This window comes from Glycine soja, chromosome 8 (genome assembly GCF_004193775.1).
Source record: "Glycine soja cultivar W05 chromosome 8, ASM419377v2, whole genome shotgun sequence".
Taxonomy (NCBI): domain Eukaryota; kingdom Viridiplantae; phylum Streptophyta; class Magnoliopsida; order Fabales; family Fabaceae; genus Glycine; species Glycine soja.
In genome coordinates this window covers 28,489,036-28,507,368 of record NC_041009.1, presented here as the reverse complement: position 1 = coordinate 28,507,368, position 18,333 = coordinate 28,489,036, and the positions used below count along the sequence as shown (strand labels likewise).

The following is an 18,333-nucleotide window of genomic DNA, read 5'->3' as shown; positions in this document are numbered from 1 at the left end:
TCAATTCAACCCCCTCTTTTTAATTATTCTGAGCCCACTCGATCCAACAACCTTTCCCTGTCTCTTTTGGTTTTGTTTATATTCTCCTTGCTGTTGATTATGTTTCAAAATGGGTGGAAGCCAAACCCACCAGAACTAACGATGCTAAGGTTGTTGTAGATTTTGTTAGATCTAATCTGTTTTGCAGGTTTGGAGTCCCTAGAGCCATCGTTAGTGATCAAGGCACCCATTTTTTTAACAGATCCATGTTTGCCTTGCTCAAAAAGTATGGGGTCGTTGATGTGCCATCATTTTCTTCTATTTTCTAAACCCTTTTTGCACCATTTTAATTACTGATTGGTCTTAATTGTCAATTAATTAGGCAGTTTTATTATTTGGGCTCATTTAGCTAATTTGATGTTTTTAATATAATTTCAGGAATTAATGAAACATTGGGCTTAATCTGGATTTTGGTTGTGGACTTGAAGAGAGCAAATAAAGCAGCGCTTACCTTAGTTAATTTCTAATTAGGAAATTTCGCAATTTTATGTGGTTCAGTGTTTATTTCGTTTTGGGCCAGAGTATTGTAATAGGGCCCAGTGACTTTGAGTGACTCTTTTTTTTAAAATAGCAGCCTTGGGATTCGTGTAAGGCTATTATGTCATGTTATTCATTATTCAGAGCTTTGTTTAGGTTTTTACGTTTTTCTCTACTTGAATGCTACTGTTTTGTTCTTAATGCAATTTTCCATTTTCTGCTTCTAATTACAATTTCGTTCTTGTTTATTCTTCTACTTTCATTTACGTTTCTGCTTAATTTACGTTTCTATTTCATTTACGTTTCTGCTTCATTTACGTTTCTGCTTTTAGTTTCATTTGCATTTTCTGTTTGAATCTATGGAAGGCTAGATTTTCTGGTGTTGTTTCCTTTTGAGGACGAAGCCCAACTCTCTTTGAGGTTTTGTTTATAATGTGGCTTCCTGGCAGTTTCCCCTTCACCAGTTAACCCAAATTCGTGAACATTAATCAGTGCACGCTTCGTGTTCGATTAATTGCCTTTGAGCCTAACTTGCGTTCATGCTTAATGGACGAAGGGCTAACTGGTGTATGTGTTGCCTAATCACGTATTGACAACCCTAAGTTGATTTTCGCTTAGTAAATTGAAATAGGGTTGGATTAAGTGGTTAACTGTCAGGGACGAATTCTCCATAACCCAGGATAAGAGAATGGCTTCTGAATCAGAGGAAACAACCCATTTTTAATATTAGTAGTTTCGTATTCTAGTTTACTTGTTCTGTCCTTTAAATCACAAAACAAACAAACCCCCCCAATCGTTACTGTTACTGCAAGTGTATTATGAACATTTGGTTTATCATTACTCGTTGGGAAACGACCTAGGATCACTTCCTAGTTACTGCATTTTCATGTTTATTTGATTCAGGTACGGCCTCGATCAAATTTGGCGCCGTTGCCGGGGAACAGTGTCCAAAGGTTCATAATAGCTAGCGTTGTGTGTTTAATTCCTTCATTTTTTATGTTTAATTGTTAGTATTGTGTTAGTATGTGTGTTAGTGTTGTTTAATGTCCTGGTATTTTGTTTAGTGTGTGTTCTGTTTCAGTTTTCCTATTAAGCGTTTCCCCTGTTTCAGTTTTGGGTGTTTTGCTGTGATTAGTGTTTTGCGACGGACTTAGCGACCACTTTTGCTTGCGACAAAATAGAGTAGTAGTAGAAATCATGTAGCGACGGATTTTAGCGACCACCCATGCTGAATTATTTTGGATTTTTTGTTTTTGTAGCCAGGGTTGTTATTTTTGGCTGAATTTTTTTGTGGTAACTTCTTTCAGTACATATTTCGTGGCAAAAATAGCTAGAGCCTTTAGTTTGGTCAGATTTGAAAGTTTAAAAAAAGTAGCAAATTTTGTGTTTGTCAAAACTTCAAACGGCCATAACTTTTGCTCCGGTTATCAGAATCGCTATTATTATATATGTATTTGGGGTAGAAAAAATTTCCTACGCCGTGGAAGCCCGCCGTAGGCCGGCTAAGGTCTCCATCGTCCAAAAATAGTGATTCTGTCAAAAGTTTTTTATTTTTCAAATTTTATTCACTTATTTTTCTTAACCTGTCATTTTTAGCTTCCATAGTTAGACTTTGAATTTTTGCCTGAAATTTTTTGTGCTATCTTCTCATCATTTTATAAGGTTTCTCACAAAATTTCAAGTCATTTGGATATCATTTAAGGGTAGCTGTAGTTCAAACCTACACCTTAATTTACATGACAAGGCAACTAGTTGTGCATGCTGAATGTAGTGTATGACTAGAGGCAATCCATCTGACTTACAACCCTTTGATCCTGAGATAGATAGGACATTTCATAGATTAGTTAGGCATCATTTTATACCTTTTGATCATCCTGAGCATTCCATTATTGGTGAATCTGTGCATTCTGTTATTGGTGATTTTGAACATCCTGATTTTGAGCATTATAATTTTGAGCATTCTGATTCTGAGCATTTTGATTTTGAACATTCTGAGAACATGGCACAACCTCCACCCCGTGAGAGGACTCTAAGGGAAATGGTTGCACCTGATTTCACCTACGAAAGCTTGTGCATCCAATACCCTGATGAGGATGTCCCATATGTTCTTAAAACTGGATTGATTCATTTGCTTCCAAAGTTTCATGGCCTTGCAGGTGAAGACTCGCACAAACATTTGAAGGAATTTCATATTGTCTGCTCCACCATGAAACCCCCAGATGTCCAAGAGGATCATATATTTCTGAAGGCTTTTCCTCATTCTTTAGAGGGAGTGGCAAAGGACTGGCTGTATTACCTTGCTCCAAGGTCCATCACGAGCTGGGATGACCTTAAGAGAGTATTCTTAGAAAACTTTTTCCCTGCTTCCAGGACCACAACCATCAGGAAAGATATCTCAGGTATTAGACAACTCAATGGAGAGAGCCTATATGAATACTGGGAGAGATTTAAAAAACTATGTGCCAGTTGCCCTCACCATCAGATTTCAGAGCAACTGCTTCTCCAATATTTTTATGAAGGACTCAGTAATATGGAGAGAAGTATGATAGATGCTGCCAGTGGTGGAGCCCTTGGAGACATGACTTCTGTTGAAGCCAGAAATTTAATTGAGAAGATGGCTTCCAACTCCCAGGAGTTTAGCGCCAGAAATGATGCTATAGTCATTAGAGGAGTGCATGAGGTAGCTACAAACTCAGCTGCATCATCTGAAACTAAGAAGCTTGAAGGCAAACTGGATGCATTGGTTAACTTGGTAACCCAGCTGGCCTTGAACAAGAAATTTGTACCTGCCGCAAGGGTCTGTGGTTTGTGCTCCTCTGCTGACCACCATACAGACCTTTGCCCTTCCATGCAGCAACCTGGAGCAATTGAGCAGCCCAAAGCTTATGCTGCAAACATTTACAATAGATCTCCTCAACCTCAGCAGCAAAATCAACCACAACTGAACAATTATGACCTCTCCAGCAATAGATACAACCCTGGATGGAGGAATCACCCTAATCTCAGATGGTCTAGCCTTCAGCAACAACAACAACAGCCTGCTCCTTCCTTCCAAAATGTTGCTGGCCCAAGCAGACCATACATTCCTCCACCAATCCAACAACAACAACAGCCCCAGAAACAACCAACAGTTGAGGCTCCTCCACAACCTTCCCTCGAAGAACTTGTGAGGCAAATGACCTTGCAGAACATTCAATTTCAACAAGAGATCAGAGACTCCATTTTGAGCTTAACCAATCAGATGGGACAATTGGCTACACAATTAAATCAACAACAGTCCCAGAATTCTGACAAGCTGCCTTCTCATTCTGTCCAAAATTCCAAAAATGTCAGTGCCATTTCATTGAGGTTGGGAAAGCAGTGTCAAGGACCTCAACCCGTAGCACCTTCCTCATCTGCAAATGAACCTGCTAAACTTCACTCTACTCCAGAAAAAGGTGATGACAAAAATTTACCTAACAATTTCTGTGCAGGTGAATCTTCCACTAGTAATTCTAATTTGCAGAAGCAGCACATCCCTCCTCTTCCATTCCCTCCAAGAGCAGTTTCCAACAAAAAAATGGAAGAGGCAGAGAAAGAGATCTTGGAAACATTTAGAAAAGTAGAGGTGAACATACCTCTGCTGGATGCAATAAAGCAAATTCCAAGATATGCTAAATTCTTGAAGGAGCTATGCACTAATAAGCGGAAGCTTAAAGGAAGTGAACGAATTAGCATGGGCAGAAATGTCTCCGCATTGATTGGTAAATCTGTTCCCCAAATTCCTGAAAAATGTAAAGATCCAGGTACATTCAGCATACCTTGTATTATAGGGAAGAGTAAGTTTGACAATGCCATGCTAGATTTAGGAGCTTCTGTTAGTGTCATGCCTCTGTCTATTTTTAATTCTCTATCTCTAGGTCCCTTGTAGTCAACTGATGTGGTAATTCATTTAGCTAATAGAACTGTTTCCTATCCTGTTGGTTTCATAGAAGATGTCTCAGTTAGAGTTGGTGAACTTATTTTCGCTGTTGATTTTTATATTTTGAATATGGAAGATGGATTTTCTCAAGGATCAGTTCCCATCATTCTAGGCAGACCCTTTATGAAAACTTCTAGAACTAAGATAGATGTTTATGCAGGCACACTATCCATGGAGTTTGGTGATATAACTGTTCATTTTAATATTCTGGATGCTATGAAATACCCATCTGAAGATCTTTATGTATTTCGTGCTGAAATAATTGACGATGTTGTTGGTGAATACATGACTGATCTTTACTCTAATCTGCATGCCTCTCACTCTTCATGCATTGAGTCTGAAATTGTACTTGATCATATGTCTGAATTTGATGCTGAAAGTGAATCTGAAAGTGATATTGATTGCATGTCTGGTGGTGGTGTTTTACCTCTCGAGATTGATTTTATAGGGTCAGATAAGACTAACCATGTTTCAGGAAGTACACATACCTCTGACTTTCATTATGAGGTACAGGCTGAGAAACCATCTCCTTCTACCACTATCCAGCCGACCACACCAGAATTGAAGCCTCTACCATCAAATTTAAAATACGCTTACTTGGATGATAGCAAAAGTTTTCCAGTGATTATATCTGCCTCCCTTGCTGATGAGCAAGAGGAGAAGTTGTTGTCTATTCTCAAGAAACATAAGAAGGCTATAGGCTGGACCCTGGCGGACATTCCTAGTATTAGCCCATCCACATGTATGCATCGAATAAATTTAGAGGATGGAGCTAAGCCAGTAAGACAGCCACAGAGAAGACTCAACCCGATGATTCTTGATGTAGTGAAGAAGGAGATAACCAAGCTTTTGCAAGCTGGAATCATTTATCCCATCTCCGACAGCCAATGGGTGAGTCCCGTCCAGGTAGTCCCGAAGAAGACCGGCCTCACAGTGATAAAAAATGAGAAGGAGGAGCTGATTCCTACTCGGGTGCAGAACAGTTGGAGAGTCTGCATTGACTATAGGAGGCTGAACCAGGTTACCAAAAAGGACCATTTTCCCCTGCCATTCATTGACCAGATGCTTGAATGCCTGGCAGGTAAATCTCACTACTGTTTCCTTGATGGTTTTTCTGGTTATATGCAAATTACTATTGCTCCTGAGGATCAGGAAAAGACCACATTCACCTGCCCCTTCGGCACTTTTGCCTATAGGAGGATGCCTTTCGGCCTGTGCAATGCCCCTGGTACCTTCCAACGATGCATGATTAGTATTTTCAGTGATTTCTTAGAAAATTGCATAGAGGTGTTTATGGATGATTTCACTGTGTATGGATCCTCTTTTGATTGTTGTTTGGATAGTTTGGAAAAAGTTTTGAATAGATGTATTGAAACTAACCTTGTTCTAAATTTTGAAAAATGTCATTTTATGGTTGAGCAAGGTATAGTTTTAGGCCACATTATTTCCAATAAGGGTATTGAAGTAGATCCTGCAAAAATTTCTGTTATTGCACAATTGCCTTACCCCTCTTATGTGCGAGAGGTGCGATCTTTTCTTGGTCATGCAGGATTCTACAGGCGCTTTATAAGGGATTTTAGCAAAGTAGCCCTTCCACTGTCCAACTTGTTGCAAAAGGAGGTGGAGTTTGACTTTAATGACAGATGCAAAGAGGCTTTTGATTGCCTCAAAAGAGCGCTGACTACCACCCCCATCATCCAGGCACCCGATTGGACAGCCCCTTTTGAGCTTATGTGTGATGCATCAAATTATGCATTGGGGGCTGTCCTTGCTCAGAAAATTGATAAATTGCCCAGGGTGATATAATATGCTTCTAGGACTTTAGATGCTGCCCAAGCGAATTATACTACTACTGAGAAGGAGCTTCTAGCCATAGTTTTTGCTCTTGAAAAATTTCGATCTTATTTGCTTGGTACCCACATTATTGTTTATATTGACCATGCAGCTCTAAAGTACTTGTTGAAGAAGGCTGATTCTAAGCCTAGGTTGATCCGATGGATGCTCTAGCTCCAAGAGTTTGACTTGGAGATCCATGATAGGAGCGGAGCACATAATTTAGTTGCTAATCATTTGAGTCGGATCGAACTTGTAACGGATGCGGATTCACCCATTCGGGATGATTTCCCGGATGATCATTTGTATATAGTGTATAGTATTTCTGACTCTCTTTCTACTCCCTGGTTTGCCAACATTGTCAATTATTTAGTTGCTTATGTTTTTCCTCCCTTAGCATCTAAGGCCCAAAAAGATAAAATTAAAAGTGATGCTAAGCATTTTATTTGGGATGACCCCTACTTGTGGAAATTGTGCAGTGATCAGGTCATTAGACGGTGCATTCCAGATCATGAGACTTACTCAGTCCTGCAGTTCTGTCATTCTTCCGCACCGGGAGGTCATCTGGGTGTTCAAAGGACAGCTCGCAAGGTGCTTGATTGTGGTTTTTATTGGCCCACCATCTTTAAAGATGCGTGGAAGATCTGCAGCACTTGTGAGCAGTGTCAGAGAGCAGGAAATACACTTACATGGCGACAACAAATGCCTTAGCAACCTATGCTATTCTGTGAGGTGTTTGATGTCTGGGGTATAGATTTTCATGGGCCCTTTTCCTGTCTCTTTTGGTTATGTTTACATTCTCCTTGCAGTTGACTATGTTTCAAAATGGGTGGAAGCCAAGCCCACTAGAACTAATGATGCTAAAGTTGTTGCAGATTTTGTCAGGTCTAATCTGTTTTGCAGGTTTGGAGTACCTAAAGCAATTGTTAGTGATCAAGGAACCCATTTTTGCAACAGAACAATGCATGCCCTGCTTAAAAAGTACGGGGTTGTACACAGGGTATCCACACCATACCACCCCCAGACCAATGGACAGGCAAAAATTTATAACAGGGAGATCAAGAGAATTTTAGAGAAGATTGTGCAGCCAAGCAGGAAAGATTGGAGTACCAGGCTTGATGATGCTCTCTGGGCCCATCAGACTGCCTACAAAGCACCCATAGGAATTTATCCTTATCGGGTTGTCTTTGGAAAGGCATGTCATCTTCCAGTGGAAATTGAGCACAAAGCATACTGGGCAGTGAAGACTTGCAACTTCTCTATGGATCAAGCTGGTGAGGAAAGAAAGTTGCAACTGAGTGAGTTAGATGAAATCCACCTAGAAGCCTACGAGAATGCCAAGTTCTACAAAGAAAAGACCAAGAAGTTCCATGATAGCATGATAGTTAAGAAGGACTTCATGGTTGGGCAAAAAGTGTTATTGTATAATTCTAGGCTCAGACTCATGAGTGGTAAGTTGAGGTCTAAGTGGATTGGTCCTTTTGTTGTTACTAATGTTTTTCCTTATGGTACAGTTGAGATCAAAAGCGACTCCACAAACAAGAGCTTCAAGGTCAATGGACATCGACTTAAGCCATTCCTCACGAACCCTTCTTTAGTGGACGTAGTGGTGGAGGAGACTTCCTTACTCCACCCTACTCTTCCTCCACCATGACTTAGGGAGTTTTTTCTTTTCCTATCTCCTTCTTTGCTTTTATTACACTTGTCCAATTCTATTTAATGATTTAATTGTTTTTAATCTTTTAATTGTGCTACATTGAGGACAATGTGTTGTTTAAGTATGGGGGGAGTGTTCTTTGGTTTTGCAAGTTTTGTTGGTTTTGTTAATTTGTTAGTTGTGTTAATTTGTTAATGTTGTTAGTTTCGTCGGATTTCTAGTTTAATATTTTGGGTCAATTCTGTGTGCATGTACGACTTTGCATGTTTTTCTTTGAATTATAGGATATGTTCAAGAAACGGGTAATTGTTTTGAAAATAAAAGTTCTTGACATTTTGTGACTTGAAATCCTTGATTCTCCTCAACATGTCATGATAGTTTTGAAAGCTCAATTTGAAAGTGATGAGTTTACCTTTGTGAGGATTTGAGCCATCCATCATCATAATCATTTGGTGTGTTTTGCCCCATTGATTGCTTGCACAATAGCCTTGGCTTGATTCTTGTTGATGCTTCCTAATTCACTTGCATATTTGGAAATGATTGAGGCAATTTTGTTCTCATAAGCTTCTAGCCAAATGGACTTACCTTGAATTAATTCCTTTGATAGCCCTTTTTGAGCCTTGTTTTCCTTTCCTTGTTTTGAAGCTCACTACAAGCCTTAAATGAAAAACCACGATATCACCATATCCTTAAGGAATTTTGGAGCTTTGGAATTGTTTTGGGAATAAGTGTGGGGGTTTTTGTTTCATTGGATAACATGTTTTGTTGGCTATGCTTCATGATGTATTTTGGGCCATACTTGATGTACATTGTATATTGGTTAAATGTTGGACATGCTTAATGAGATGATGTTTCTCAAAGGCTACGTACGTAAAAAAAAAATCGAAAAAGAAAAAGAAAAGCAATAAAGTTGAGTGAATAAGATCTTAAATGACAAAAGAATGATGAGACTCTTGGTTCTACTCTTTATGTTTAAATTTTATCTTTACTTCTTTTTATTTTCTTATTTTTTTCTTAATATGCACTTATTCCCCATTGCTCCTCTATTCCTTTGGGATTCAGCCACTTATTCCATATTTTTCCATACCTTGTCCTTGGCCCCATTACAACCTTAAAAGACCTTTTGATCCTCATGTGCTTGTGTTTATGGGTTGACTTTCAATTTTAGAATCTTACCAAGTTTATGTGGTCTTTGTTTTCATGGGTGCTTTGAGGGTAAATAGTAGCCTAGACACTTGAGAGATAGAGTGTATATCTTGTGAGGCTTTATCACTTTTCATTCTTGAGTTGATTAACTATTTTGCCATGATTGGGTTGCTTGGATGATTTTCATGAATGTCTTGACTTTTCGGATCTCCTTATGTTAGATGTTACCCATCCCTTTCATTCATTGATGTTCATTGAGAAATATGTGAATGTTTTTGTTTGTCTCTCTTTGATATCCTTGGATTTTGTTCTTTGTTTCATTTTGCCCAGGAGTGCAAAAGGCTAAGTATGGGGGGTTTTGATGTGCCATCATTTTCTTCTATTTTCTAAACCCTTTTTGCACCATTTTTATTACTGATTGGTCTTAATTGTCAATTAATTAGGCAGTTTTATTATTTGGGCTCATTTAGCTAATTTGATGTTTTTAATGTAATTTCAGGAATTAATGAAACATTGGGCTTAATCCGGATTTTGGTTGTGGACTTGAAGATAGCAAATAAAGCAGCGCTTACCTTAGTTAATTTCTAATTAGGAAATTTCGCAATTTTATGTGGTTCAGTGTTTATTTCGTTTTGGGCCAGAGTATTGTAATAAGGCCCAGTGACTTTGAGTGACTCTTTTTTTAAATAGCAGCCTTGGGATTCGCGCAAGGCTATTCTGTCATGTTATTCATTATTCAGAGCTTTGTTTAGGTTTTTACGTTTTTCTCTGCTTGGATGCTACTGTTTCGTTCTTAATGCAATTTTCCATTTTCTGCTTCAAATTACAATTTCGTTCTTGTTTCTTCTTCTACTTTCATTTACCTTTCTGCTTCATTTACGTTTCTATTTCATTTACGTTTCTGCTTTTAGTTTCATTTGTGTTTTTTGTTTGAATCTATGGAAGGCTAGATTTTCTGGTGTTGTTTCCCTTTGAGGACGAAGCCCAACTCTCTTTGAGGTTTTGTTTATAATGTGGCTTCCTGGCAGTTTCCCCTTCATCAGTTAACCCAAATTCGTGAACATTAGTCAGTGCACGCTTCGTGTTCACTCTGAGCCTAACTTGCGTTCATGGACGAAGGGCTAACTGGTGTATGTGTTGCCTAATCACGTATTGACAACCCTAAGTTGATTTTCGCTTAGTAAATTGAAATAGGGTTGGATTAAGTGGTTAACTGTTAGGGACGAATTCTCCATAACCCAGGATAAGAGAATGGCTTCTGAATCAGAGGAAATAACCCATTTTTAATATTAGTAGTTTCCTATTCCAGTTTACTTGTTCTGTCCTTTAAATCACAAAACAAACAAACCCCCCCAATCGTTACTGTTACTGCAAGTGTATTATGAACATTTGGTTTATCATTGCTCGTTGGAAAACGACCTAGGATCACTTCCTAGTTGCTACATTTTCATGTTTATTTGATTCGGGTACGACCTCGATCAGTCGTGCACAGAATTTCCACACCTTACCACCCCCAAACTCATGGGTAGGCTGAGATTTCAAACAGGGAGATAATAAAGATCTTGGAGAAGATTGTGCAGTCGAACAGAAAGGATTGGAGCACTAGGCTGGATGATGCTTTTTGGGTGCATAGGACTGCCTACAAAGCACCCGTAGGAATGTCTCCTTATCGGGTTGTCTTTGGCAAGGCATGTCATCTTCCTGTAGAGATAGAGCATAAAGCCTATTGGGCTGTAAAGACCCGCAACTTCTCTATTGATCAGGCTGGAGAGGAAAGGAAGTTGCAACTAAGTGAGCTAGATGAGATTCGTTTAGAAGCCTATGAGATTTCTAAATTCTACAAGAAGAAGACCAAGAATTTCCATAACAGCCTGATAGCTAAGGACTTCGTGGTTGGATAGAAAGTTTTATTGTATAACTCTAGGCTCGGACTTATGAGTGGTAAGTTGAGGTCAAAGTGGATTGGTCCTTTTGTGGTGACTAATGTTTTTCCTTATGGTACAGTTGAGATCAAAAGTGAGTCCCTAGATAAGATCTTCAAGGTCAATGGACACCGGCTAAAACCATTCCTCACAAATCTCTCCTTAGTGGATGTAGTGGTGGAGGAGACCTCCTTATTTCACCCTACTTTTCTTCCGCCATGACTTAGGGAGTTTTCTTTTTCTATCTCCTTCTTTACTTTTATTGCACTTGTTCAAATTTATTGATTGTTTTGATTGTTCTTGATCTTATTATTGTGCTACATTGAGGATAATGTGTTGTTTAAGTGTGAGGAGGTGGGGGAGATTGTTCTTTAATTTTGTTGGGTATTCTAGTTTTAATTTTATTAGGTGTTTTCTAGGTTAAATTTGTTATTTTGGTTTTATGTTTTGTGTACAACATTGCATGTTCCTCTTTGAATTTTGGGTTATGTACAGGTAATGGGTAATTGTTTTTGAAATAAGAGTCTCTTGGCATTTTGTGAATTGAAACCCTTGTTTTTCGCTACATGTCAAGTTAGTTTTGAAAGTTCGAATTGAAAGTGATAGATTTACCCTTGGTGAGAATTTGAGCCATCATCATCTATTTTACTCGGTGTGTTTTGCCCCATTGATTGCTTGCACAATAGCCTTGGCTTGAATCTTGTTGATACTTCTTGCTTCACATGCATGTTGGGAGATGATTTAGGCATTTTGTTCTTATAAGCCTCTAGCCAAATGAGCCTACCTTGAATTAATTCCTTTGATATCCCCTTTGAGCCTATGTTCCCCTTTCTTTGTTTTGAAGCTCATTACAAGCCTTAAGTGAAAAACCATGATTTCATCCTACCCTTAAGAAATTTTGGAGCTTTGGAATTGTTTTGGGAATAAGTCTGAGGGGGGGGGGGGGGGGGGGGGGGTATGTTTCATTGGATGATATTTTTTTATTGGCCATGCTTGATGATGTATACATATATTGCCTAACTGTTGCTTTATTTTTCAAATGCTTTCAATTGCCACTGTCCACGTTAAAAAAAATACAAAAAAAAAATAAAAAAAAATGAAGTTGAATAAATGAGGTCTTGGTTTGAAGACTTGGATTGGTTGAAGACTTGATTGATTTTGTTTTGGGTTTACTTTTTAAAGCTTAATTTGTAATTTTGGTTTTGGGGTTTACTACTTTTTCTTACTTCCCACTTATTCCCCATTGCTCCTCTATTCCTTTGGGTTTTAGCTACTATCCCATACTTTCATCTACCTTGTCCTTGGCCCCATTACAACCTTAAAAGACCTTTTGATCCTCATATGCATGTGCTTGTGATGTGGTTGTCAATTTTAGAGTCTTGCCAAGTCTATGTGGCGTTTGTTTTCATGGGTGCTCTGAGAGTAAACAGTAGCCTAGACACTTGAGAGATAGAGTGCATATCTTGTGAGGCTTTATCACTTTTCATTCTTGAGCTGATTGACTATCTTGCCATGTTTGAGATGCTTGAATGATTTTCATGACGGCCTGGATTCTTTAACTCTTTACGTGTTGGATGTTACCCATTCTTTTCATTCCTTGAGATTCATTGAGAATTATGTAATTGTTTTTGTGTCTATTTGTTTCTCTTTAATGTCTCTGGATTTGTCCCTTGCTTTGTTTTTTTTTATTTTGCCCAGGAGTGCAAAAGGCTAAGTGTGAGGGGATTTGATGTGTCATCATTTTCTCCTATTTCTTAACCCTTTTTGTCACCATTTTAATTACTGATTAGCCTTAATTGTCAAATTAATTATGCAGTTTTATCATTTGGGCCTACTAGACTAATTTTGTGTTTTTAATTTAATTTCAGGAGAATTATAGACAATTGGGCTTGAATCCGAAACTGGGCTTGGACTTGAAGAGAGCAGACAATTGTATTCTACTAAATCTTAACTTATCCAGATTTTATCTAGTCTAGATATTATTTCATCTAGATTTTATCTTATCTTATCTTATCTAAATTTTATTTCATCTAAATTTTATTTTATCAAATCTTATCTTATCTTGTCCAGATTTTATTTTATTAATGGGCTTGGACTTAAAATAGATTTGTAAGCTTTGGGGGTTAAGAACCTATATAACAGCACCAAGGTTTTAGTTTAGGAGTCCTTTTCGTTTTGGAAGAAAGAATAATTTTAGGTTTTGCAATTCCAGTTTTTACTATTCACGTAGCAATAAAATTTCGTTTTCTACTTCAATTTGGAATTTCATTTTCTATTGATTAATGGAAGGCTAAGTCTCCAGCGTTGTTTTCTCTTGAGGATCAAGCACAACTCTCTTTGAGGTTTTATTATTACTATTGAATTCTTCTCAGTTTTTCCTCTTCACCAATTACTATGTATTTGTTGCTATTAATCCATGCATACTTAGTGCTTGATTAATTGTCTCTTTGCTTAATTTACGTTCATGCTTAATGATCAGTTTCGTTCATGATTAATTGGTGTATTTGTTGCTTGATCACATAATGACAGCCTTATGTTAATTTTTGCTTAGTAATTTAATTTAAGGTTGGATTAAGTGGTTGAACTGATTAAGGATAAATTCTCGTAACCTAGGATAAGAGACTTGCTTGTGAATCAAAGGGGAAACAACGTGTTTTAATTCTGATATTTTCTAATTAAATTTGCTCGCTGCTTAATTTACAAAAACAAACAACCTCCCCCCCCCCCCAATTCGTTACTGTTTAATTACTATCTGTTATGAACGTTTGGTTGACCATTGCTCGTTGGGAGAAGACCTAGGATGACTTCCTAGATACTGCATTTTTAATGTTTATTTGATTTGGGTACGGCCTCGATCAGTGTCACCTTCTTAATTACATGCATTGGGCACCATGGTAATGTATACAAATGAACCATGATACCCAATGCATTATGGGTAAGAAGGGATGGTCTTTGGACTCTTGTGTCCGTAGATAAACACATTTTTGTCATGCATAACATAAATGTTCCCTGCTGCATTCATTATACCTCCTCTATGATAGGATGTTGAAGTATTGATCATTACAATTTTCATTCTAGCAAACATAGGGTCGAACCAAGCGCCCTCTTTTAAAAAAAGGTTTTATCATGTCAAAGTCAAGAGCCTAGAACTAGCTAGCTTACGAGAGTTAGGGCAGCGGATGGACCAAGCTCAACATCAAGCCTTCCGCAAGGCATATGGAAAAATCTGGGATTTGGCCATGATAGAAGTGTTTGTTGAAGCCATCGCATCCCTCACTCAATATTATGACCAGTTGCTAAGGTGCTTCAGGTTTGGGGACTTTCAGTTGGTACCAACCATAGAAGAGTTTGAAGGGATCTTGGGATGCCTGCTAGGAGGAAGGAAGCCGTATCTGTTTTCCAGATTCTACCCTTCCATGGCAAGAGTAGCAAAAGTGGTCAAGATCTCGGCACAAGAGTTAGACTGAGTGAAACAAAACAGGAATGGGGTGGTAGGGATACCAAGGCAGAGCTTGGAGGAAAGGGTTGAAGCTTTGGCGGATCAAGGAGAATGGACTTCATTCATTGATATATTAGCACTATTGGTGTTTGGGATCGTACTCTTTCCAAATGTAGATAGGCTAGTGGATTTAGTAGCGATCGATGCTTTTCTTGCTTATCACCACAGCAAGGAAAGCCTGATCATTGCTGTTTTGGCCGATGCATATGACACATTCGACCTGAAATGCAAAAAGAGCAGTGCGAGAATTGTCTGTTGTACACTCGCTCTTTATGTATGGTTGGTCTCCCACATTTTTCGTTATGAAGGTAGACCTGTTTGTCCCTTACAAGGTCATCGCATGTGTGCCGAAAAGGGAAAGGCAAATTGGGAGGAACTCTTGGCAGGTATGATAGGAGCATCCGTTAATTGGTTACCCCAATGGAAGGAGGGAGGGGCCAGAGTTTTGTGCTCGTGTGGAGGATTCCCAAACATCCCCTTGATGGGAACAAGGGGTTGTATTAATTATAATCCCATATTGGCCATAAGACAGCTAGGCTACCCTATGAAAGGGGCGCCATCGGAAGAGATCATCGCGCCTTTTGTCGCATGGGGTTTCAGTGAAGGCAATATAAAAATGCTTCAGAGAATCTGAAAAACGTGGAATATAGTGAAAGAAAAGATAAAAAGCTTAGGGGAAGCAGCAACGGTGTCATCGACGACTATCATAAGTGGTTGAAGGCTAGGACGCAAGGGATAACTTGGCTCCCGAAGCTAAAAAGTCCATGTGGGGAAGAAACTAAAGTCCCTGAGGAGAGCAAAGAAGTGCAAGCCTTGAAAGCAGAGCTTGAAAGAATGAGAGTGGTCAAGGAAAAGCTACAGAAGACAGTCACCAGGGTCAGGAAAGAGTGTGACAAGCTAAGGGATGTCAACATGACTACAACCGAAGCGTTAGAGCGGGAGATAAAGAGAGCCCGAAAAAAAGAACGAGGCAAAAACAAGTTCTGGGGGGCTCTATGGGGCAGCAACAACGAGCTCAAGCTTTGAAGGGTCGAAAGGGATGAGTCAAGGGTGGAGAGTATGATATTAGAGGATAAATTGAAGGCTTGTCAAAGGTCAAAGAGAAGTTTGACCGAACAGTTGAGTAGGACAAAAGAGAATATGTTGACAATCATTGACCAGTATAAAGGAAATCTAAACCAAGCTACTAGCCATGGGCAGAGACTAGAGGATGAGTGTCATACCCTAATTTCGTCCGGGGACCTTTGCTCGATGACGTGCGACCATTCTTTGGTCCTCGTGAGGTGCTTGGCACCCATCATTAGGCAATTTGTGAAATTCCAGGACATGCCGAAAAACCAAAAAAATATTGATGCACAATCCGTAAGTTTCCGTGACACACCGGAAATCAAATGGAAGCATCGTTGCATAATTAAGTGAGGTTCCGTAACATTCCGTAAGTCAAAAAGGGGATGATTATGTAATCCGCAAGGTTCCGTAACATTACGGAAAGAAAACAAGTATCGTTACGAAATTCGTAAGTTTCCGTAACTTTACGAAAAAAGAATCACCAAAAAACAGCAGAGGGGGGTGTACTTAGTAAAAATGGGGGTGCAAATAGCACCCAGGCCCACTTGGGCCCTCCGGAATATTCCTCCAGAAGGCGGTTGCTTCTGGAGGAAGCAACCCTGCTCGCCTGGGCAAGCTGAGCTCGCCTGGGCGAGCTGGGCGGCAACCACCTCCCCTATTTTGCTATAAATAGGGGAGGAAGGCAAGAAGGAAGGGGTTCAGCCCCTTAGGCACTTCTCTCTCTTTCGAATTTGCTTGGAAAAATTGTTTCCGTGAAGAAAATCTAAGCTGAGGCGCTTTCGAAACGTTTCCGTAACGTTTTCCGTGAAGAATTTCGCAAAGGTTTCAACCGTTATTCGACGTTCTTCATTCGTTCTTCATCGTTCTTCGATCTTCAACGGGTAAGTACCTCGAACCAAGCTTTTCGATTCATTCTATGTACCCGTAGTGGTCCACATTGTGTTTCGTGCATTTTTATTCTCGTTTTGTTTACTTTTTATACCCCCTGTTGACGTGCTTAAGCCATTTTACTTAAGTCATTTCTCGCTTAACTTAAAAATAAAATAAATTTCCACCGAACGTTTGAATTGTATTATCCATTAACTTCGGTTAAAATAAATTCCGACCGTTCGGTCGTGCCGTAACCACGTTGGAAATCAAAAAGAGGTAAAAAATAATATAATAATCGAAAAGACATCTTTTAGTAGAATAAAGCGGAAAATCAATCGGACGTTTTCTCTTTGGGATTTCTCATTCTTAATCGAATTGATTAATAACTAAAGTGAAACTAAAGGCTAAAATCAATTCGCCTAGTCAAGCTCGTCCATAAAAATAGGCTTTTGAAGTTTGTCATTTCATTTTCTCACTAAGTAAAATGGATCATTTTTAAGGTCCAACGCCTTAAAATGATCACCTCTTAAAGTAAAAAAGAATCACTTGATAAAAAAGAACTACGTAGGTCTGATTTTCTCATCCCAAATTGAGGAATACGTAGGAGCAAAGGGAAACACCCTTGTCGACCACAAAAAGAGAAAATATAAAAAGGGTATAAAGGATATAGAGACATAAAAAGGGAACATAAAAAAATCAAAGTCATGTTTGCACATTCGATTAAAGGCTGCCGTCCCTTGGGGCGGACGTGTGGGGTGCTAATACCTTCCCCGTGCGTAAATACAACTCCCGAACCTTTCACTTAAAAGTTCGTAGATCGCGTCTTTTCCGGTTTTTCCGACGTCTTCCTCAAATAAACGTTGGTGGCGACTCCGCGCGTATTCCTTTCGTGGAACACGCATCCCGCGAGTCTCGCGTCGCCCTCCCGCCGAAGGGTAGGTTGCGACAGTTGGCGACTCCACTGGGGACTGTTTTTAGAGAGTTAGGCCATTTAATTTTGTGCAATGTTTTACCGTGACTTACCCCTTTGTTGGTTTCCTTTCATTATGTTCTTGTGTATATAAACTCTTTGTTGCTTTTAGTGCGTTTTAAATGTATGCATGAAGTAAATATTTATTCATTTGATGCACACAAACACCAACACTATTTGCACACACTGTGAGTGAAAAAGGGGCCCTATACCCGGGTTCATGGGAGCATAAGGAGTGGAGGTGAATCTGTAATCATGCTAGGTCTCCGACTTGCTTGATTACAGTGAACCCTCATCTAGAGCTTTTCTCTTTGAAAACCTATTGTTGCTAGTAGTCCCTACTGCTACAATATGTTCGTCAAAGGGGATGATACCTCTAGAAACCATCAAGAGAGATATAACTACCTTGGGAATTATTGCTAAAAGCCTAGTTAGTTCTCTCCCTTATAGGTCCCTTCAATAGGGGCACGAAGCAAACACGCTGCGTGCCATTTTTCACACTGCCATGCATGAGTATCATATACCCTTTTGCTTATGTTCGGTAAATATTGTCATACTGTGCACATTCCCGCATTGTGTCTTTTGCATAGGCATTGCATATGGGTTCTGTCTTGATCCCTACTGTAAACAAACCAACGGAGGGTCCGTGTCGCCTTCTTAAAAACGTGTGTTGGGGCATTTCGCTACCCCTAGATGTCGTATCTAAGAAGGTGACAAATTCCCCGGACCCCCGTATTCGTTTTGCATCTGTGTCATATGCATTTTTTCATGCATTCATCCATCCCACCCATGAGATATCGGAGTTTTGATTTGCACCAGCTTTTGTCTCACTTTAGTAAGCATGGGAACAAATCAAACCGGCAAGAGGTTCTACCAAGTCAAGGTCAAAAG

At 39.3% G+C, this 18,333-nt stretch overlaps 1 non-coding gene across 1 annotated transcript; it reads right to left on the bottom strand.

Moving 5' to 3' along the window:
- Positions 1–2,893: 2,893 nt before the first annotated feature.
- Positions 2,894–3,000, bottom strand: LOC114424862. The gene has a single exon (XR_003669152.1). It is a non-coding gene; the product is annotated as a small nucleolar RNA R71 (small nucleolar RNA).
- Positions 3,001–18,333: the final 15,333 nt, after the last annotated feature.